Raw genomic sequence first — 25,454 nt, forward strand, 5'->3', positions numbered from 1 at the left:
GAGGATATCTATGCAGCCATTCTATTTGCAGACTATTTTGAACAACATAACTTCGTCAAAAACTAAAACAACTTCAAGGACATAAATCTTCATGTAATGAGACTTTCTGAAAGATCCAACTATCATATCACTTCATAAAGAGACATGTTGCTATTCTCTCATACATTCCCTTTGAAGTCAGTGACATCTTGTTGTCATCAATGACAACACTATGTGCAACAAAAAGGCCTAGTTGATACCCAATTCTTAGGAAATCTGTCACCTAAAAATAGGTCCAACTACACACCTAACATATTCCTTAGATATACACCCTATATCAACATATATAAGCTCATAAATATGCATGGATACTTCTATATGTTCAACCACGACAAATAAAACCATTTTCTATGATACCATGTTAAAATTATGGGAGAGAAGTATAACTACTAAGAGAATATTAAATAAAACAACAACTAACAAATTATAAACACATAATTCATCTTGGAAAACCCTAATATATGGAAAAGCTAGCAAAAAAAATATTGTATTAATATCGCTTCAGAGAAAACCCAAGTAGGTGATCCTTCATCCTTCACATCCCTTGCACATTGCAATGAAGTACTCCCATGAATTTAAAGATAACATTACATGTAATCCGTGGGCATAAAACCATGGGTAAGAAAAATTGTTTTCCCAAGACCACCACTATTTGACCAAGCAAGTTTGCCTCTTTTATTGTGTCAAATTTACATAATATATAATAACAAAAACAAGTATAAATCTTGAAAATATATATATATCACCTTTAAAATGGTATTTAAACATTGTTGCATCCTCCTCCTAGATTTATGCAATTTAGAAGTGAAAAATTATAAAGTTAAATTACACTCATGAAAGCTTTAACACACTTTATGTCAACACTCACTTGATCAATACCATTTGTTTTGTAGTTCTTATAGCTAATACAATAAAAAAATTAAATCTCTTTCATTTTGAATCCAATATTATTATTATCCATTCATCATAAAGAATATTATCTGTAAATTATACTAGACCATGCTAAATATAAATAACATGCAACCTTGGTTCTAATACTAATCACCAACCAGCCCCATGGGGGTAGGCGAGTTGGTAATCACAATGTGGTGAAGTTCATTAGAAAGGCGGGCTCTATACTAAAGGTCACGATTTCAAATCCCTCAGACATAACCTGGAGCTGTATAGAGGGGCGGGCGCAATGCCCAGTGGTTATAGAGGTACCGGTCAGAATCGACCCCGTGTAACGTGAGTCACGAGGCTACCCCTGTTGCCAATTCCACTGTAATAAAAAAAAAAATACTAATCAACAACCACCAAGTTGAATAGCTATAGCTATAAACGTATGTGAGACAAAAAATGCATGAGAGTTTGTTTTCTCTTTTCAAGTATACAACATTTTAATTTCTTCTTCTTATATGCATTTTTAGAATGAGGATTTGATATATGCAGTTAGGAAATGAATCTCTTACTTACACCCAATTCTTCAAATGCATTTTTATTACATTCTAGTTAGGTACATAAAACATGGTAAATCACCATGGATTTTAGAGTATGGGCTAGTCACTCGCAATATATAAGAACATCATTAAAATGCATATTGTCATAACACTCCAAGTTGGCAAGTAGCTTCACCAATATTCATATATGATGAAGAGCAAGATGATAAATTTCTCAACCACAAAATATTTTATAGCTAATGATTAAGTGAACATGAGGAAAAATAATTATTTCATTTACTTTTAAGAATCCTTAAATGAACCACATAGAGAAATATAATAGAAAGAATAGTAATATGATGAAAATCTAGCTTCTATTAATGAATGAAATAGCATAATATCATAGAAAACGAACTTGTTAGAATGTTTGTAGCTATCTCTAAATAGAAGGTTACTACATGAATTCATAAAACATATTACAATATCCTGAAAAGGTGGCATTTTAACATAAATAAAAAACCCTAGAGGTTGAAAACCCTAACCCGAATACTCACTTGGCATGCATCATATCATGTTGGAAGGAACTATATGAGGACTAAACAATTTGACAGGGTATATGGAATGCTATGGTAGCCAATCCCCCCCCGCCCCCTCCAAATTTATAAAACATATCATTTAAGGCCACAAAATATCAACAAAATTTTGGGACCCAAAAATCATAGAAAAATAGCCAAGAAGATAGAGAACCATTAAGGAAGTGGAAGAGGTGAGTGGCCACCAATATACACTTCAATTAGTCCTCCCCCCTTAGGAATAAATGATCTCCATTATTTCAAATTCCCTCATCATATGGGGAAAATTCTGTCGAATTTGGCTCCTTGTGAGGCACTTTCCTTGGTGAAGAGGTGACCCTGCTTTGGAAACCTAGTAGAGTTTTATTTGTTGTTGGAGGGTATCCTTTGTCATGTTGTTCACAATCTGGTACAATATAGAATATTAAATTTAGTCAAAATTTATTTTTCGAGGAAAAATTGTTCACTTATCTTTGAGGTGTCCAAGAGGGCTGGAAAATATGGTCAAAGCGGCTGCACATTAAATACTCAGTACATGCAATGGAAAGGGGAAAATTTAATTCAAAAACATTTTCACCCACAACATTTATGATTGTGTAAGAACCATATCAGAGTGGTATGAACTTCCTATGGGGGTTTTTTAAGTTTTTATTTCTAAACATAACCACCCTTTATCACCAACCTGAAACATATGTAGAGTCTTGTGCTAGTCTGGTCATTGTTTGATCGTGGCACTGGATTTCTACTAGATATCATAGACATATTTTTGGATATCTTGGATCTATTAAAAAAATGGCTTCCCTATTTTCCTTGACATCAACATGTGAGAAATCCACTCATGAATATGTCATGGGTATATATACATTAATTGAGGCCAATGGTTGGAATCCCAACCTAATCTAAAATGGATTATGGGAAATAGAGTTTCATAGGGATTTGTTTTATCTATGTTGAATATATGGAAGGATTTCATCTCATTTAAATCGATGCTTGGTTTTGTGCATGTGAAATATATGCAAAATCATCTTGTTGAACACTTATATTTTCCCATATGATAGAGGATGAAAGACACTTAATTTAATCAACTTGATATACATGAGAGACCATAGGCTAGACCAAAAGGAGCTAACTTATTGTTGATCCAGATCTTGGGGGGAGGCCCCCAAGATCTAAAATATTGAAATGGACCTTAGGGGGAGAGACGCCCAAGATCTGAAAAATTGAAATTGCCAGAAGAAAAATAGGAGAATGCCGAATAAACAAAAACCACAAAGAGACTTTTTATTAAAACCCAAGTAGAAATAAACTAGCTAGGGCAATGGTAGCTTATCTCTGAGAAGAGATGTGTGGCTACATGCCTCTGAACTGTAAAGGCTACATTGTGGCAGACAATCTGTCCTTTTACAAAATGTGACTTGTTACTTATAGTATTTTTCAGTTACAATACAACGGGTCAATTCCATGGGTGAATGAATACCATGGGTGGATTTTACAATACCACGAACAGATGCCATTTACAATACCATGGGTAAATTCCATGGGTGAATACCATGGGTGGATTTTATAATACCACGGGCGGATGCCATTTACAATACCATGGGTAAATTCCATGGGTTGATGAATAATATGGGTGGATGAGTACCATGGGTTGATGCCATTTTCCATTTGGATCATTCCTCCCTCCTTAAGAAGCAATGGTCCCCATTACGTAAAGTTCGCTCCTGCAAAGCCTTTGTTGAATATGAAGAGCCACTAAAGATAAGGGTTTTACGTGGTTAACCCAAAACCCTGATAAACGAAGATCCGAGGATAGAGATACCCTGTAATACTTGTGACCAACTGTGATTCTGACAGTGTGTGGCCTAGAAAATGGGCTTCGCTGAACTGTGGGTTTGTGGATGACCCATAACCATGAAGAACGAAGATCCGAGGATAGAGATACCCTGTAATGCTTGTGACCAACTGTGATACTAACAGTGTACGGCCTAGCAAATGGACTTCGATGAAGTGTGGGTTTGTGGATGACCCACAACCGTGATGTTGGTTGCTGATGAAGTAGCAGGTGCCTACATAGCCTGGGGTGGGAGGGCACATCTCAAAATAACCCAAGCCGATTGCTGCTATGTTGAAAGTGATGAATGTGAAGCAGGTGCCTACTAAAGTGGGGTGGGAGGGCACGTCTCCAATGGGAACCCACTCCGAATGCTGCTCCGGAATTAAAATGGACATAACTCGGCCAATATAACTCATTATATTTATTATAACCTGTTTTTAGAAGCAGAAGGATCATTTTGCATCTTCCCATGAGTTGGAAATCCTTATTTAGACACTCTAAGATCTCAGATTCGCGCTGCAACAGTTCTGTCGTCACAAAAATTCTGATAAAATAGCTGATTTTAAATCAGCGATATCTTCCACATCCGAACTCCGATTCGACCCATTTTGTTTTTTGAAATTGGGTGATTTTTCGAGAGGAATCCAGATCTGGTATTTGTTTTTGTAAATTTTGTACCAAATGTTTCAGATCTGATATGAAAATGTGCCGCCCAAAAAAATTCCTGCAAAAAATTGAGAAGAGAAAAATTCTTCCTGCTAGACCCAAGAAAGTGCTCTGTGGAGGTTGTAGCACATGCCTGAAGTTTGTTGAATATTGCTGCAAAATTTGAAACTGAAATATGCATCAAATCCTCATTCCCATGGAATCATAACCTGCTCTGATACCACTGATCCGGATCTTGGGGGGAGGCCCCCAAGATCTAAAATATTGAAATGGATCTTGGGGGGAGAGACCCCCAAGATCTGAAAAATTGAAATTGCCAGAAGAAAAATAGGAGAATGCCCAATAAACAAAAACCGCAAAGAGACTTTTTATTAAAACCCAAGTGGAAATAAACTAGTTAGGGCAATGGTAGCTTATCTCTGAGAAGAGATGTGTGGCTACATGCCTCTGAACTGTAAAGGCTACATTGTCGCGGACAATCTGTCCTTTTACAAAATGTGACTTGTTACTTATAGTATTTTTCAGTTACAATACCACGGGTCAATTCCATGGGTGAATGAATACCATGGGTGGATTTACAATACCACGGACATATGCCATTTACAATACCATGGGTAAATTCCATGGGTGAATACCATGGGTGGATTTTACAATACCACGGGCGGATGCCATTTACAATACCATGGGTAAATTCCATGGGTCGATGAATAATATGGGTGGATGAGTACCATGGGTTGATGCCATTTTCCATTCAGATCAATTGTACATATCTAAAATAATGGTCCCAAGTAGTCTAAATCAATCCAAACACACTCAGTAGTGAATTTAATTTTGTTACTGTCTGCACATGGTGCGAAAATGGCCATCTCAGAGAACTAATCAACAACCACAAACACAGAATCATTACCATGCTTCATAGATATAAAATTTGACATGTAATCCATGGGGATTGACTCCTGGTGCTTGTCTGTGGTAGGTAGAGGAGTGTCTAACCCTTTCTTCTTGATCATTGGTTTACTAATGGCACAAGTAATGCATGATCATATTTCTAAACATCTTGTTGAAGCTTTAGCTATTAGAGATAAGCTAAATTTCTTGTCCCCACAAGAGCTAAGAACTATTGTTAGAACCAAAATCTAAATGTTGATCATCGTTGCCCAGATGTATCATTCCCACAAGATTTAAGAACCATGTTTAGACCCACAATTTGGGTCCGACTGAGGTGTTTTGTGACATGTTTGGTGATATATTTATTGTATTCGATGTTGAAGTAGAATTGTTATAGGAATGCCAACCATTTTTCATGGTAGCCATTATGTGAATTTTCTCGTGTTTGGATAAATTTCATAGGGATGTGATCAATTTGGATGATCATCTCCTTCCCTAAAATATAATGCTACCATTGTCGATAAGGCTATACGATGGAGTAAATCTCCTTGTCATAAGTGGGGTACCTTATGATAGTGTCAGAGAGTGTTTTAATTTGGCAGGATATAAAATGTCCTTGTTGAGTAAGGGCTACACTCATAACATATTTAAAGGAACCTATCTCAATCTGAAATGGATATTGTAGGTCTGGCGCGGTGAGGATTGGTGCAAAGGAAATATGTTGTTTGAAATCCTTAAATGATTTCTACTATGATTCATGCTAGAAAAAAAAAAATCTCCACCCTTTGTCACTTGACTTAAGGGCTAAGTGAAATGAGAGAACCCTAACATGAACATTTAGTGGAAGTTATCAAGGCCCAAGAAGCTATGGAGATATATTAGAGTTGTCAGGGCTTGCCAATCCTAAATTAATTGGATCTTGGCTATATCTGCATGCACCCCATTTTCATACATAATATATCCCAAGTGTGATTTAGTTGCATGCCAAATGAGAAATTCTCTAGATTGGAGTACAACTTGTAATTTTGTAGACTGCTGAAGACCTATTGAATACGTCATAATTTTTTTGTGTAACTTCTACTGAAGATGAGTGCATCATTAAAATATACAACTACAAAGGAGTTTGTAAATAGTCCTAGGATATCACCCATTATCCTCATGAATGTTTCTGGAGAATTAGTCAAGCTAAATTACATGACCAACTACTCGAAAATTCCTTCTTCAGATTTGAATGTTATCTTCTATACATCAATTTGTTCTAATGAATCTTACTAACTTGGCATCTTTAAGCTAGTCAAGAAGATCACCAATCCTAGGGATAAGATAACTTTCCTTGATAGTGATTTTGTTTAGGGATCTATAATAAATATAGTCTCCATGTCCCATCCTTCTTCTACATCAACACAATTGGTCTCTCATAAGGCGAGTAGCTTGGTCAAATGTGGCCCTTTTGGATGAGATCATAAATCTAAAATTTTATTTCCTCATTACCAAATAAATATCGTACATATATTGGGCCACTAGGTAAAGTAGCACTAGGTGTGAAGTCAATTGAATGTTTGACCTAATAGTGTAGAGGAATTCCCAAAGGTATACCTAATATATCTTTGTATGTATCTACAATATTGTCCACTTGTTTTTTTTGTTTAGAGAGACCTTGCGCAGAGCGAGTTGTGGTTATCGTGACCTTCTTCCACATTGTGACAAAATCATAGTGACAACAAATTGTGCAGTATAACATATTAACTTTTGTTATTCTAATCAATGAAATTATAGTAGTTTGGACTAGCTCTCTTGTCCTATAGCATTGACCTATGAGAGTAATAATGAAAATACAAGTATGAGACTCATAAACATTGTGGAATTTCCACATATAAGGTTGTTCTAAAAGAAAATCATAACCTTCAAGTGGGGCAACATCACAGATTACCTCATCTTTGAAGTGCTTGATTCCATAAGATAGGTGGCACTGATAGCTAACACAAATGTCTCCTCCATGGCTCAACCAACCAATGGTGTGTGGTTGCGGGTGTGGCATGGTAGGTAACTTTAATCTTTTAATGACCTTGACTGATATCAGGTTTTTGTGGCTCACATATTTCCAATGATGAAATGTACGGGTGCCCCATTCACCCACATATTTGAATGGAAGAGGCATTCCCCCTCTTTAGGATCCTCAATCTCCTTTGGTGGTATATTTTATGGTTTAGATGGTAGCAATACATTATGAATCAATAATCCACTTTCCTTTATCCTAATCTAAATTATAATTAGAGATAGATTTTGTTTATTTTTCTTTAAGCTTTTTAAACAACGATTGTTTCAAGTTGCATTCATCAATGTTTTTTCAAGGGATTTTATGTAATTCAAACCACTTACTAATGTATTTTTCCGACTTCCCATGATCCCTCTTTTTATGTGACATGGGATGGTTGTCTTGAGGTTGGATCTCGTTGCTCTATCACTTATTTTATGAGTTTGGGCTACCTTTTATATGCTTATTTTGCAGTGGAGTTGTAGACCCAAAATATTTCTTATTTGTGTACTTGAATTTCTACTCAATTTTGATACATATATTCATAAGTATATCTTAGTGACAAGATGTCCACTAAATCCATATACTATTGCAATACGTCAAAACTAGGTGCCACTTAGAGTCTTTAATGCCCAATCTTGAACATAAGGTATGGAAAATATTTTTGTACTAATTAATTGTCTAGTATCCTTCCTATCACAAGGTTGTCCATATCATATATTGGTCATTATACTTCCTATAGAGTATAATTCCTCCTTATAGTAATAAAAAAGAGCAACCCAATTGGGGCTTGCATTGAATACCCTAGATTTGTCTTCCTTGAGTCTCTACTAGTATCCTTTCCACCAATATTTGACATGGGGGAAGGGATTTCAAGAGCATGGATGTGATATGTTCACTGTTAAAAATATTTTGGATGGAGTAATAATGCTCTAATAGATTTAACCATTTTTTGAAAGAATCAACATCTCTTTGGCCTTTAAACATGGGGATACCAAAGTTGACATGTAAATTGAATGGCATTGTGCCTCCAAATTTTCCATTGGTTGAAGGTACCTCACCTATTGTCACAAGTCATCAAATTATCTACGAATAATTTTCCATCATATTATTCCTCTATCAAACAGGTGCTTCCTTGAGAAACAACGTGATAGGATCTTTCACTCTATCATCTCTCTTTCATTTTTCAATGGGAGGCTGCTTGGGTTGGATATAGCGATGGTTTCCATGTGAAAGTAGCTTGATAAATAGGTCTTTGTACCTTGACCTGATTGGAGACATGCGATGAGAAACACAAAGGATACTATTTCTATAATACCACTAATGTATGTTCTACAAGGAGTGAAATGAAAGCCAGGAAGGGGGGTGAAGCACACATGGAGAAATATAATAGAAAGTAGATTAATATGGTGAAAACCAAAATTCTGTTAATAAATGAAATAGTGTGTAGAAGAAAAACTGGTTAGAATGGTGGTTTCTATCTCCAAATAAATAGAGATGGATTATATGTTCATTCACAAAATCTATTACAAGGGATTAAAAAATGGAACCTTAGCATAAATAAATAACCTTAGAGGTCCAAAATCCTAACTCGAAGATGAATTTCCAAAAGGTTTGTAATCCCCGAGTACATCAACTTCCATGAGGAACAACTATTGTTTACAATATGTTTGGGGTACATGATATCCAAAAGAACAATTCGAGGAATACAAATTTTGACCAAAGGAAGGCATTCTATGGTTACCCTTGACTCCCCAAATTAACCAAATATAACATCTAGAGACTTAAAATAACCATGTGAGCTTGGAACCCAAAAAACAAAGAAAAACTCTTAAGAACATAGAAAACTACTAAAACAATAAAAGAGGTGGGTCGTCATGATATCCACTATGATCAAAATCCCACTCAACTATTATGAGTACATGGTGCTATAGGTTGAAAAAATATTGCGTTGGTGGGTGGAAGTGAAAAAAATAGAGGAAATGAAATCCATAATTCATCCAAATACAACAGAAAGAGATGTAACATATGACTAGGCCATGATTCACCAATGTTTAAATCTCATTAAGATCGAAGGTAAGATACAAAATTAAAAAACAACAAAAACTTTGACATTTTATGTATTCATAGCTTGTGGATAAGCATATCACATTTGTTAACTTATCACAGTGATGGAGCAACTACTTAAATTGATCGCTTACATTGTTTGGGAAACACATTCCAAATATATATGGTTTCTTATAATTCATCTATTTTGAAACCATTCTTATCTGGATGAATGGAATGTCCCTTCTCTATTTTTTGTTATTATTGGTGCAAATATTGTTTTGCATTATATTGGAATACATCTAAAATGTGTCTTGTCTGTGGAAATATGTTAAATCAATAGGCATTTTTACCCCACAACTTCATGCCATGCATTTATTTTTTATCCTCTCAACAGCTAATAGATCTCAATGCCTAATAGAACAAAGGTTAAAATCATCATTTATAGTTATATATAATAGTGCTTCAAGGATGATTTCACACACAACTACAAAAAAAATACCATACTCATTATTTCACTAATACCCTGCAGTATTACGATTGTCCAATAAAATGAGCTACTTAATTATATTACTTCTAACCTAGTCTACAAAATGTATAGCTACCCTCTTATAAGTTATTCATCACATTGTTCGTCATCCTTTTACTCTCATTAGTTGCTACGAATAACTAATTTTGATGCTGCTAGTAAGCTTTTTTTTAGATAATAAGGATTTTACTTTACAATTTTGATAAAAGTATCAAGCTCTAAATGCTAAACTTGAATTTTAAATAACATTCTAATTAATCGTACATCCAACTATGTAATACCAATAAACTTAATCTAATCTAAATTAACAGAGTCTACAGATTGTGGCATTATTACAAAACAAAGCGGAGGAACTAAATAACAAATGATACTTACCCTGCAAGGGGATAAATGGATTGATTGACCCAAATATTTTCCTCCAACGTATATCGTCGTAGGATGCACAAGAAGATAATTGTGAGGAATAACCAAATGTTCACGAAATGAAAATAATCGGTATAATTTGAAAATCCTGCCTCTGTCAATTTATATCAAGCTTCTCTCATTGCATTTCCGAGTGAGAAAGTTATTGAGGAGGATGAAATCTTATTAACAAAATATATAAATGAATCTCTATAAAGCTCCTAGTCTCCAATCGTTCCCAAGAGGTAGTGGATGTCTTGGAATATGGTTGGCACGCATATTTGCAACATGGGAAGCCAAGAATTCTATCCACATCTTTGGAAAAATACACTACGAACATGAAGTCATATATGAAAATAAAAAATAAAAAAACGTTTGGAAAATGCAAAATTACAATTCAACATCTTTCAATCCTTGCAAAAGAAAGAGCTAGAATATATCGTAAGATGGTACAAATATTTGGACTTGAATTTGCATAGGTGTTTCGTGTTATCATGATTCTTGATGATATGTACAACATTTCGAAACAATTGAGCTCAAAGTCTTCACAATGGGAATTAAGAGATGTATCCATCGATAGTGATTTCCTTTTAGAATATATGAAAAGAGTGTACATAATAGTTTATAAGAGCATATGTCTTGAAAGGAAGAGAAGGCTCCATCCTAAGATATTGTTAATGAATATTTAATGATGATTCTATATAAAAGAGATAGATTAATATGAGTTTAATAATTTTAGGAACTAATATTAATATGTGGATTAATTTTTTAAACTATTTAATATATATATATATATATATATATATATATATATATATATATATATATAATGAAATTATTTTACTTTAAATATATTATTAGAAAATTAATATTTTTACAAAACATTCCCCAAACATTTTATCCATTGAATATTTCTTGAATGGAAAATTCTATGAAGTGTGATACTTAATGACTATTTTTTATGAAGAGATATGAGTTTACGGAAATTTTAGGAGTTACTATTAGCAAGTAGGCTTATTTTCCAGTCTTTTTACAAATAAAAATAGAAATTTTTATTTGTAGTATAATTTATCTTACATTTAAATATAAAGCCATCAGAAATTTGAATATTTGTACAAAATTTTCCTGAACATTTTATCTATAGAAAATTCCTTAAATATAAATTTTTATAGAGGAGACAATTCATGAGCATACAAGTCTCTTTAAAAAAGGATTTGTACCATTATGGAGTAATATAATTGAAGGTGAACAGGTTAATGTATCATATGGAAAGGTGATCATAAATGGATATGAGAGGAGTGTTATGTGAATATTGAATAGAAACAAGTTTTTTTAAGGATTTGTGCCATTATGGAGCCATATAATCGAAGGTGAAGGAATTCATGTAGCAAATTGAATGGTGGTAATCAATGGATATGAGAGAAGTGTTATGTGAATATTGAACAAAACAAAAATATTATAGCAGACTTTCATTGGAATTTCATTTTAGTTTATGGTCCTTTGGAAATGTGTCCCTAATGACTCATTTACCATTTACCATTAGCCTCACTTAAAATTGAGAAGTGAAGAAATAACATCGGAGCTAAGGAAGATGATGTTATTGAAAATGAAATTGTTAATATGAAATCAATTCCAATTTATTGTTAAAATTATCACATGTAAAAACGGGATTAATTATTTCACATAAATTATTATACCTTAAGTTTATAATTAAAAGACTAGTCATATAATGTAGTGGTCGGAAAACTAATTTTGATATGAATAAAAGGACAACCTAAATATGTGATAGTGGTTGTAGTTTGATTGCAAGGAAGATATCTTCGAGCTTGAAGTAGCCCAAATCGTTATATTTTTGTGGTAGACTCTCTAACCAGTCAACATATTCAACACTTATAATATAGATTCAGTCTTTTTATATAATTTAAACTAATTTATTTTTTAAAGTTTTGTGAGTCCTTGTACTATTTGATTCAGCCTTTTAGGAAAGATATTGTATACTTTTTTAAGAAATTAAAACATGCTATAAACTTTGTAAAGCCATTTTTTTTTAATTGTTCTGATTTTTTTTTAATTAATAAACTTGTAAATTCTAGATTATTTTCTATATTGTTTTGGTTGATTATCAATACTTTAAGTAGATAAATTATTGTTTAACTTTTTAATAGGTTTAGTTTTCATTGTTTCCTATTTGTTATAAAGGGTTTATTTTCTCAATAATCAAAGCAAGGGTTTATGATTATCGTTAAACTACTAGATTCATGTGAGATTGTTATAAGTTTGTATGCAAGCTATGAATTTATCTAGATTCCTAATATGTGTTCTCTATAATCAAATTGCTAAGAAACATTCATGTTATTCCAATTATCATTTTTATATAATTTGTCCTCGATGGTAGAGAATGCTCTTGACATTCACATCAAATTTTCTTTCTTATGAATCTTCCATACTTTAATTTTAAGGTGTCTACATTGTGGAGTAGAGTTACCTATTAGCGAGTCTTGATTCAATATAATGTTTTAGTGTTTCTTTGTAATAATTTTTCACTTCTTTATTAAATTATCCATTTAGAATCTAGTGTTCAAGGGATTTAACAAGTTTCTTTAAGGTGACTTAAAACAATTATTATTTGGGACAATGAGATTTTCCCCCTCTAGTCTAAGAGCGAGCATGGGACCTAAAGCAAGGGGATTTTACTAACCTTCATAGGGTTCCTTGGCATTGTTTCTCAATATATGCCAACTTGAGGAAAAATACTATATATACAAGAATATATTCCATATTTGTCTTCTATAACTAAATTCTTTGATCATTAAATTTTTCTATTCTTAAAGATAACCATGCTCTATACTGATTACCTAAACCTTGGCATTAGATGAGCCACTTTGAGATAATAACCTTTCCCAAATTCCACTTAAGATTTTAATAGACTAAGGCAAGAAAGGCTATAATAAAATAATATTAAAAAACATGAGAATAATAATGGTATACACAATAGTATGTGTCCAAAAAAACCTTTAATGAAGGAAGAATATCTAGCATGAGGACCATAACCCTCTTTCTCCTTGTATTAACTAACTCTTCATTATACAATATTTAGATGATTTATGACTTTAAAAACACTACATTGTTAAAACCAATTTAATTTACAACTTCAATTCTTAAAGTAGAACTAATTTACAATGATCAAAGAACTTGTCCAGCATCACTTCGTCTCATTTACTTTATATATATATATATATATATATATATCCAACCATTAACATTAAATTCTCCATACAAGATAAATTAATTAATTAATTAATTTTAGTCATACTAAACAAGGCATTAAAAACAATCCTCCTCAAAATTGCATATTATCAACCTCACTATTTTAAATGTAAATTTATAAAACAAATATGTAAATTATTTTAATTTTTTTTTTTTTATATATAATCTCTAACACACACATATATATATATATATATATTTATTAATTTATTTTTAATTCAATAATATAATGGTAAAACATAACATCAACCCAATGCTAATTACCATTTTTTTTATATAATAATTATTAAGTCCCATCATTACAACTACTCTAGTGTAGTAACAATGGGTGTTTTTTAACTATAGTGTTATCCGCCGTTAAAAACATTGGATTTTTCAAAATATTATTCAATATAAACATTAGAGTTTCACACTGTGTATAAATTAAGTGGACAGAGTTATTTATAAGATAAATTATTTAGTATTTGATTGAATTAAGAAAAAATATAAGATAATTAAATACAAAATTATTAACCATAAATATTGTTTATTAGAAATGTTTGGATTATATATATCCTTGCTTTTTTAATATAAAGAAGAAAAGCTTGCGTAAAGAAATAAAATAACTCAAATCTACCAATTTATTCACAAATTGAATTTATTAAAAATTCTAAAAAGCTGTGTGAAAATAAATAAATAAATAAAATAACTTAAATTCACGAATTTATTAACCAATTGAATTTATTAAAAAATTTAAAAAATAAATAAAAGTGTGTTTATTCACAATAATATACAGTATATGAATTGAGCTCCTGTATCATGGGAAATGAAAATTCAGATGTGCCATCCCAGCTCATAAAAAAAATTCTACTATTGCAACCTCACGATGAAAAGAATATGTGGCCTTAAATTAATTCACCTCTGGAATGCTCTCTAACGATGGTCTCCATCCATTGTTGCTGCATTTTCTTGTGACGACATAATCTTCTTTCACATGTCGGGCTTCACACTGAAGCTGAAGCAACAATGATTTTTCCATACACGGATATGAAAGCAAAGCTTGCAGTTCTTGTTTCGAGATTACCATCTGAACCCTAATAATACAGCTGCCATTCGGGCAAGTACTCTTAGGCCCTTCACTGGTAATTCTGCTCGCGAATCGGGCATTCGACCCTGATAAAACGCCGTCAATGGAATGAGAAGACAAACTAGGAAGAAGTAGCAGCCGATAAAGCTGCCCTGGAACCAACTTCTTGTCCGGTGAAAGAAAGCCGCATTTTGCATCCGCTGTGGGTACGCCGAAATGAGATCTCTGACGACAAGGCGAGCCGTGAATTCCATTATCTTTCCGTCAGATCTTGTGACCATTATAAATGGAGTCGTCCAACGAGGCTGAGGAATTCTCGCACAGCCAAAAGTGAGTGGAATTTGAGCAAAAATATTTCAAATTTTTTTGGTGACCATTATAAATGGAGTCGTCGAACGAGGCTGAGGAATTCCCGCACAGCCAAAAGTAAGTGGAATTTGAGCAAAAATATTTCAATTTTTTTTGTAGAGGTAGTGTTTGAAGAGTGTTTTTGATGGTGGAAATAGATTCAGCACCCTCAAAAATACTTAAAATTTTGAAATTCAACAATTATATTTTAGATTTACAAAACTCTTTGCAAAATTTTCTCTAAATATAAGAGAAATTTCCATAACTTTCCAGACAACTCCTCCGTCTCTTTAGACTACGCGTATAATTCCTCAGGCCCATGAAATATGCAGAGAGGTTTCCGGATCCGCGAGATGGCAGACAGTTACCCATAATTAATGAAACATAACGCTGCTTACACAAAGAGATTTTGCAGAGCGAATCCTTTACTAGGAGCACCAATGAAATCTGCAATATTCGATGGATTGCACCGTTGCATGAGTAACTTATCAGACAAGGGAATTTGTGCAGCAGAGAGGTTACTTAATGGACTGTGGAAAAGAATTAAAATGAGGGGAAGAATGAATAGATGAATTAGGAGACAAAGGTTGTGGGTTCTTATTGGGAGCGACCCTGAAACGGCTAGCTTTTCACGTGTATTTCTGCCGCTGTTCAATCCTTTCGGGTTCTGCTCAACGTCACGCGGACTTTCATGTGGGATTAATACAGTTGGGGTTTTGAGGCACTGAGGACACCAACTCGTGGGTTTGATTCAATTTAGACCGTAGACAAGAGGCCGCATATTTGGGGCTTCAAGACTCACACCTACTCTAAGCTGATATTTAATTTAGACCCGAGACAAAAGGTTAAGATATTTTAGTGCCTTCACGACCACCGATGCCATCTGTTTCGAATCTAATGTCGTCCGTGTGTTTTTACAAATCATTTTAATATGTTTGACATTTAAATTCATGGGTTAAATATTTCTTAATTTATATTCCAAATTTCACTAGTGTTTTTCCTTGAATTTTTATATTGGAATAGAGAGTAAGTTTGAAATTTCACATCTAATAAATGAAATTTTAAGATACTAATTTATTTTTCATATGCATCCGGGTAAGTCTTATGCAAATTTGTAAATGTTAATTCAATTTTTTAGATTTTGATTATGTAATTTCGAGGAGAGGATGCTAGTTTTATTTCTACATGTTTTGCTCTTATAATTTATGGGATGAGAGTGTATATGTGAAAACATTGAAGATAGAGATATTGAGAAAACTTAGAAGGCAGAAGATAGGATATAGGTTTGACTTGGAAATAGTGAAATTAAAGTTATATTTTTGTATTTACCTTTGCTCAACTCATTTTTATGGTTGTTGGACAAGTAGATTAAAATCTCTATAATCACAATTTTTTTATCTGTACATATGAGTTCAAAATGCATATTATTATTATTAAATAGATGATAGAGAAATTAGTCTATTTTAATATTTTAAATATGGAATAAATAGGATGTATAATAAAAAAGTTTTAATTATATGATTTTAATTGAGAATTTGGTAGAGAGTATCATGTATAGTGTTTTAAGGTGTGAAATTATTTTTTTCTCCAACATTATAGATCATAAATAACATCACACTCTATCTATAATTGTAGTGAATTTAGCAATGAAGCCATATGGCAAACTCTCATGCTCCACCTAGAGGCTCATAAATCTATAGAAGGGAATTAGGAATCATAAAAATCCAATCCTATAATTAAAGAAAAAAATCATAGCATACATTTATGTTAAACGTGGGCTTTCTGATTGCTTAATATTATATGCATTAATATGGATCTATGTCATCACACGACCATCCTAAATGTCAAAGTGATCTTATATGGTACAATGTAAATAATGGAAGATTACTTGAAGCTATAAATTAGTAAATACTCAAGGAAGCTAATACGTTAATATCTTCACCCAAATATTCATATAGTTCCCTTCAAAATACTATTTGGATACACTCTTCAGAAAATATCAATCAATCCACATGATATTAGAAATGGTGGTCACTTGTGAGAAAAGCTATAGCACATTGAAGAATATGGTGGGTTGTAACATGGCTCATCCTACTTCAATTTCCATCATTTTTCTTGCTACAATAGATAAATATTTATTTATGTACCAATGACATTTCTAGCATAGAAGGTTTGGGGACATGAACAATTATTTAATTTTTATTTTCAACAAGTTTATATGTACATGCATTTGCCCTCCAACAAATTTATCATGTTTATAGCTATTATACAATTTGGTTGTAATTGTTTTTATAGGAAGATGGGCTTCTTAAATTCTTCTTTGAGTAGGTCCTGATTGCATTTATGTTAGAAGCTTTCTTCTAAGAGGTTCTCTAAGATGAAATTTTGACTACAAAAATATTTAAATATCGGGTCATGATATTTTAGGAAATATGATCAGAGGAAGTTGGACTTCCTAGATTCATAATTAAATAGGCCATGTTGGATTTTTTCTATAAAAATTTTTCCATGAGGTTCCATATGTTAAAACATGGACCATAATGAAAGATCTCGTTCATCAAATGGTCCAAATTTTAGATCTTAAGTCATGATATTTGAGGAGATATTATTAGAGGAATTCGACCTTCTTGGATGATCCTAAAATCATACGACAAATAGGTCATGTTGGAATTTTTTCTATAACTTTTCGTATGGGAGGTTCAAAAGTTGAAGCTTGGACCATAGTTTGGGAAAGTCCCACTAATAATTCGTATAACTTTGAAATATTGGTTGATTATATTTAGGATATATGATCCAAGAAATCCAAGCTTCCTAGATGCTCCTAAAATCATGCATCAAGTAGGTCATGTTGGCATTTTCACTATAACTTTTCATCTAAGAGGTTATAGAGGCTGAAAATTTGACTATGGTGAGGGTACATCACGTTGATCATCTAGTCAAACTTTTTAACCTTGGGCCCTAATAATTTAGTAGATATAATCATAGGAAATCAAACTTCATAGATGATTTTTAAAATTGTGCATAAAATAGGTTACATTGGCATTTATCCTATAACGTTTCTTTTGTGAGGTTCCAAAAGTTGAAACTTGGACAATAATGAGGGGAAATACTTTTGATTATTTCATGCAACTTCTAGAGATTGGGTCTTGATATTTTTGGAGATATTGTAAGAGGAAGTTGAGATTCTATGACACTCCTAAAATCATGCATTAAGTTCTAATTTTTACTATAATTTTTCAATTGGGAGGTTTCAAAGGCTGCAACTTTCACTATAGTGATTGGAACACCCACTCATCCTCTAGCTCATTTTTTAGAATTTGGAAGATTATAATTTATGATATATGACCCGTGGATTTTGTTATATTAATTTGCATGAAATGTGTTTGAAGGAATTCCAAAATGGATTAAAAATTCGTTGCTTACAAAATGTTTATTGAAATGTGCCAATAAAGATTTTATTTTGTCAACTGGTATAGTATTGATGCATGTTAGCATTGTTGTATAATAGTACTATTCGAGCTAATATATTCCATTATTTGCATGAAAATAATTTGAAAAAATGTGCTAATTTTTTTATATTAGAATTTTCATACAAACGAAGCATGAACTTTGATTATGGCGCCTTGCATGAATAGAAATTATAATCTTTGCATGAACTAGTACACTCCACATCTTCGAGAGGAAGATCACAATATGTGGCTTATATCTACAAGGACACTCCAAAGTTCACTGATGATTACTCATTCCAATGTTTCCATTATGAACAAGGATGTTTCTAATTATGATTATGCATGTGGGAATCTTAGAAAGCACATTTCAATCCAAGAAACACGAGCATCTACATGTCAATGGATCATGATATTTGTGCATGAAAAATATCAAGTGAAAGCTTCATAATTTGGGTATATTCATGGTGGAACGACCAGTTTAGAAAGTCTCTTTTCCTAGTTTTCAATATAATTTGCATACAAGGTACTTGATAAAATACTTCATTGACAAAAATAAAAAATTGCATGATTGAGTGGTATATTTCAGCTAATATGTTATAAGTGGAATCATGACGATGCTTATTATTTGATTTCATACCATATGTTTGAATTCCTTTTTTACAATAAAAGGACCACTTAATTGGTTGTATAAAAATTATTTGAAGAAAGGTTTACATGTAAAGTGTTTGACAAAATGTATGAGCGATGAAAATTAGGTTTCTTCAAGTGTGCTTAGGATAATCTTAGTACGAGTATGTGACATATATTCAATTTTCCAAAATTACCTTTGGAATTGAACTTGACCTTCATCTTCGTTAATATATGAGGATATCGATTTAACAATACCTTACTCACTACCTTACCTTCACACTTACCTTTGGGATATATGATTCAAAACCATTTTTACCTTACTTTCCTGACTTGGCTCTGCTTATCATAGAAACCTCATTTAAGATTTGAAGGAAACTTCTTGATCTCTCATTGTTGTCTAAAACAGGGGGAAGGTATGATTCATTTGATCTTTGCACATCATCGATATATTGCATTTTCCTTCTCCATCATAGATATGTTATCGAATCAATAAGGGGACTTACCTTATTGGAGAAAAGTAGGAAAAAAATAACAAGAACAAGTAATGAAGTTTATTAAATCTCTAATTTTATATGCAATGGAGTATATAACCATTAACTTAAGAACTAGATCAACTAAAATTTTTGAAGAAATTTATGACATGTATATATCAAAAGTCGGTTGGTTCTAGAGAAAGAAGGTTAATTTCCCTTCGTAACACCCTCCTTGCACATCTACCCAAGCAACCGATCAGCCGGGGTAAACATGCAACGAGAGGCTGCTATGATATGAGTAAACCTTCTAGGTAACCTTAAGGAAATGGAATGGATGAAACCAAAATACACATATCTCTCTTGGGTGCTTCAAGACGCCCAAGAGGTAATCTAGTGCCCAACCCCTGAGTTAACCTAACATTTAGATGAATTAAACCCAAATTCACTGCCATGAAAAGGCATGCATGTGACTGTAACCCTATAGTCTCTCTCATAGGATTTCTTGCCAGTGACCAAAGACCCAAATTGTTAGTTCTATGCCAGCAAATCCTGGTTTTGAGCCACATTTTCAGGCCCAAAGCCCAATTCACTGCCCTAAATTGAACCATCTCTTTAAATTAGTAAAATAACATGGAAATGATAGTGCTAAAGAAAATACTTGGTCAATACCTTGACTAGACCACTACTAGCCATGATAGCCATTTTGGCAAACACTTAGTGAATATGAAACCTACAGGTGTAAATAACATATGTAAGCATAGGTGTCTTATACTTACCTGAGATTTGCTATGAAGCATTATCTCGTTATCACATTAGCTACCATTTCATCTATTAGGTCATAGATACATTGATCATTCAATAACAAGTAAGAACATGATGAGAGCCATACATAACTATTGTCATAACACATATACATAACCAACATAATAGGGACAAAATTATCCATGAAATCATAGCCATGTAAACCACATATAATCCATCCTAATACTCATATAAATACAACGAGAACTAAACTTTCATTAATGATGCAAAATCCAAAACACAAGATGGGATTTCCACATTCCAACTGACTATAGAATGGCTGAACCAAATCTCTCTTCAGCCATTCACCCTTGTACCATATTCCAAGCATGAATGTGGGATCTCACAGAACACATCAATCAAAACACATCCAAGGCTTCTAGAGGCCATCCACCTCAACCCATAAAACAATGATTCCACCTCACAATCGGACATCATAAAACCAACATCAGATCAGTCTCTATCCGATTACAACCATTTTGTTAAAAACTTAGTGAATGTGCAACCTGCAGGTGTAAATAACATATCTAAGCATAGGGGTCTCATACTTATTTGAGATTCTATATGAAGCATTGTCTCCTTATCACATTCACTATCACTTCATCCATTAGGTGACAGATATGTTGATCATTCAATAAAAAGTAAGAACATGATGAGAGCCATACATAGTTTTTATCATAACACATATACATAAGCAACATAATAGTGACATAATTATCCATGAAATTATAGCCATATAAACCACATATAATTCATCATAATAGTCATGGAAATACAAGGAGAAATAACCTTTCATTAATGATGAAAAATTCAAACTCGGGATGGGACTTCCACATTCCACCCGACCATAAAATGGTTGAGCCAAATCTCTCTTGATTCATTCATCCTTGTGCCATATTCCAAGCATGAATGTGGTATCTCATAGAATAGATCAATCAAATCTCATTCAAGGCTTCCAAAGTCCATCCAAATCAACCCATAAAACAGTGATTCCACCTCACAGTCGGACATCATCAAACCAACATCAGATTAGTCTCTATCTGAGCCTTATAGGGCTCCAGAGTCTTTGTTCCAACCTAGCTTCCAGGACTAGTAACTCAACCCTCAACTTTTACAGGCTCTAGAGCATTTGTCCAACCAAGGCTTTAGGACTAGTAACTCAACCCACAATGTTTACCGGGCTCTAGAGCATTTTTTCAACTAGGGCTACGAGACTAGTAACTCAACCCATGAAGGGCTCCAGAGCATTTCTCCAACCAAGGCTATGATACTAGTAACTCAACCCAAGTTGTTATAGGGGTCAAAAGTGTTTTTCTAGCCAAGGTTATAGGACTAGTAACCTAACCGAAGTTGTTACAAGGCTCTAAATAATTTGTCCAAACAAGGCTTCCATGAACTAATAGCTCAACTGAAGATAAGGAAACATGAGAACTAATTAGAAAATAAAGAAAATAAACCCACAACACCATCATTATCCAGAAAATGGCAAGGCTAGGAAAATCCATTGTCAGCCCAGGCAATCCTCCATGCCAGTGACAAATCGTGACCAAGAAAGCACATGCATGTGACATGCATGCCAAAACTAGTGAGCAAAACATACATGCAACTTGATACCTACAAGAAAGACCCACTGTAGTTGTTGATAACGATGCCCTCTTGCACTTTCCTACTCTTCATTTACCTTCTTACTACAAAAATCCAAGTATTCCACACCCTCCAAGAGTGCTCCAAAAAAAATCGAAGTATCCAAGTGTATACGAGAGAGAGAGAATCATGAGAGAGCTCCAAAACTGAACTGATCAAGTCTTGCCCAATGATCCTCAAAAGAATTTTTGTTAATGAGGCCTCTATTTTCTTGATTTCCATTATTTTATGTCATTTTCCTCCTCACATGCAACCTGTGACCTTTCACCTTCCTTTTCTCCTAGTTTTTATTATTTTCATAAATAAAATGTTAATTAATGCCTCTTGCCTTTCTGAAGCCTTAGCCATTTCCTTTTCCAAATTCCTTAGCCATAATAAACCGAATCAACACCCATTAGGATGTTTCCCCCAACATTTCGCTTGTGATACGTATCCAATCATTGTGTCCTTATATATATATATATATATATATATATATATACATGGAATTTTCACCAAGGCTGTTACAAAACCCTCCCCCTTGGGGGAACATCATTCTCAGTGTTCAATGACACTTATAACCAACAAGATTTTTGAAAACAAAACATACTACCCATGGAGCTTTATAACACAACTCATTACGATATTTACAATAACCACATATAAATATACACATTTTCTTCAACCAGCAAATAACCATACTGTATATGGAGATTTATAAATCCAACTCGATATAATATTTAAAATAATATACGCATATACACATTTTCTTAATCGACAAATAAAAAGATACAGTTCCTGCATCAGCAACAAGGGAATCTAAAGGCCTATACCTCCACCCTCAAATTAATACTAGGATTCACTTCCTTCCAAGGAAATCCAAAATCCACTACAAATTCAAATCTATATTGAGTGTCTAGCGCTACAATCCTATGCCACTTGTCCTCTCAGTGAACAATTACCAGCTCATTATTCTAGGGCGCACTCCCAATGTGCATCTAATTCCAAAAAATCCATCCTTGATCTTCCCTTCTCTGCTACAAAGCCCCTTAGGAAATCCGGTGAACTGCTTTTGTGCAGTCGCTCACCTTCGACGTTTCGTTGGAACGCCCATCTCGTGTAGTCCATCCCTTCACAAGGCTCCCTCATATCGGAAGATACAAAAACCAAGTCATATCCTTGCCTCAAAACCATCATACTAGTCATAGCATGCTCATGGAAATCAATGGACACTATTGGGTATCAGTGTCCCACAATGGCCCTATTCCTGAATGCTTTACTAGCATACTGTTGCATTTTCCAAATCCTTTTGTTGTTGCAAATTCTTGCCGTTGATATCAATCATCCAATCAGACATTTCATGTGTTCCTATAACAAGCACATAACTTCCATTAGATTTAAAATAAATTGAAATAAATTTACATCATACCTCATTGGTAGCTTGTCAATAAGGTACATTTGTAATCATGTTCGCTTCCTGTCAGAACAAGTCAAACTAGCATATTTGACCAAATCAACATGTATACAAATTCCTCATCTCAAAATCATAAATCACATGTAACCATCATAAACCAAAATCATAATTCACATATAATAAGCATATACTAGAGTCATAAATAACATGCATAATAAAACTGAAATAATATACCAATACTTATCCTTTAATCAATCCTTACTTCTACCTTTGTTCTTATTTCATACACACACAAGATCGGTTGCAACATGCAACAAACACCTAGTGCATTCTCCTCAACCAAGTGCACATATACATAATTTTCATCATACACATATGACCACAGACGAAATACAACTCCATGCAATACATGCACCTACACCTGAAATACAACACATACACCTACACCTGGTGTACAACACAACACGATATATATATATACCCAATGTACAACACCACACAATACATGCACCTGCACAATGCACATACCTAGTACCACATTCCCTCAACACATGTATGACATGCACACAATACGATACATGCACCAATACCATACGTACAACATGTATATTGCATCGCCTACACAATGTGTGCACAGTATCACATGTATATGGTGTAACCTGCACAATGTGTACACAATGCCACATGTACACTACATCACTTGTACAACGTGTACCCAATACCACATGTACATATTACCATATGCACAACATGTATGTGACACCACATGTACAGAACACCTCATGCACAACATGTACACAACACCACCTACACACAATTCCATTTAAGAAATCATGTTCACCACACCATATGTACATAGAACCACATGTACAACATGAACACAACACCACATGTACATAATATTGCATATCCCACATGTACATAGCATCATTTGTACACATCATCGCATATCCAACCCGCCCAGAGCACCATATGCATACAACAACGCATATCCATCATGCACATAATACAATATGTACACAACAGCATATATCCAACATGTACATAGCAACATCTATACCCAACATTGAATATGCAACATTCATACAACATTATATGCACTAACACCTTGTACATAATATTACATAAACAACATGTACACACACTGCATATGCACTATATTGCATGCACACAATCATCATAGATGCAACATATATGACATATGCACAACAGTAATAGCACACATTCGAAACCACACTACCTCTACTAAGAAACCTTACTTCTAGCGCCTTATCCATGCTTTTCCTAGCATCTCACAAACCCCACTACTTTCTTTTCACCGATGAATCGCTTGGTATAACATGTCCTTAACATAGACATAATACAATCACATAATATCGACTCACAACCACATGATACTGACCTCATATATTTTTCATGACTACTCTTCACGACTGATTCCTCTAAAAACTGGGAACCTCTTGATGTCATTTACCTGCATAAGAAATCGTTCCTCCACAAGAACAATTCCTGATGATGCTATCAGATAGTGACATAGACACATAGACACATACATACATATACATAAACATTAGCATAAAACAATCATGATCCATGATGACCCTGTCAGATAACAACATACAAACATATATATATATGCATATAATCATTAGCATAAAGCAATCATGATCACAAAATAAATATTAGATATCAAGGTGAAGGTTAAGAGAACTTCCTTTATTCACGCACAACAATTAGAACCATTGTTCCCAACTTAGTGAAGCCATTCGACATCTCAGGTACATTTACTTCACCTTTTATGGTTACCTATCTCCTACATATCCTTCCATTATTCATTTACACCAATGGACCCAACCAGTCCAACTGGCTGTCATAGTATTACACTCTGCTATGCTCACTCATGCACATAGCTTCATCTGAATCTTACATTACCTTTCGGGTACCACACAGCTCT

At 33.6% G+C, this 25,454-nt stretch overlaps 1 pseudogene; it reads right to left on the bottom strand.

Annotated features, from left to right (window-relative positions):
* Positions 1-14,585: 14,585 nt before the first annotated feature.
* Positions 14,586-15,482, bottom strand: LOC149229509 (uncharacterized; annotated as a pseudogene).
* Positions 15,483-25,454: the final 9,972 nt, after the last annotated feature.

Source organism: Pinus tabuliformis, chromosome J (genome assembly GCF_031772625.1).
Source record: "Pinus tabuliformis cultivar Carrire ecotype Pingquan chromosome J, CPIR1, whole genome shotgun sequence".
Lineage (NCBI taxonomy): Eukaryota > Viridiplantae > Streptophyta > Pinopsida > Pinales > Pinaceae > Pinus > Pinus tabuliformis.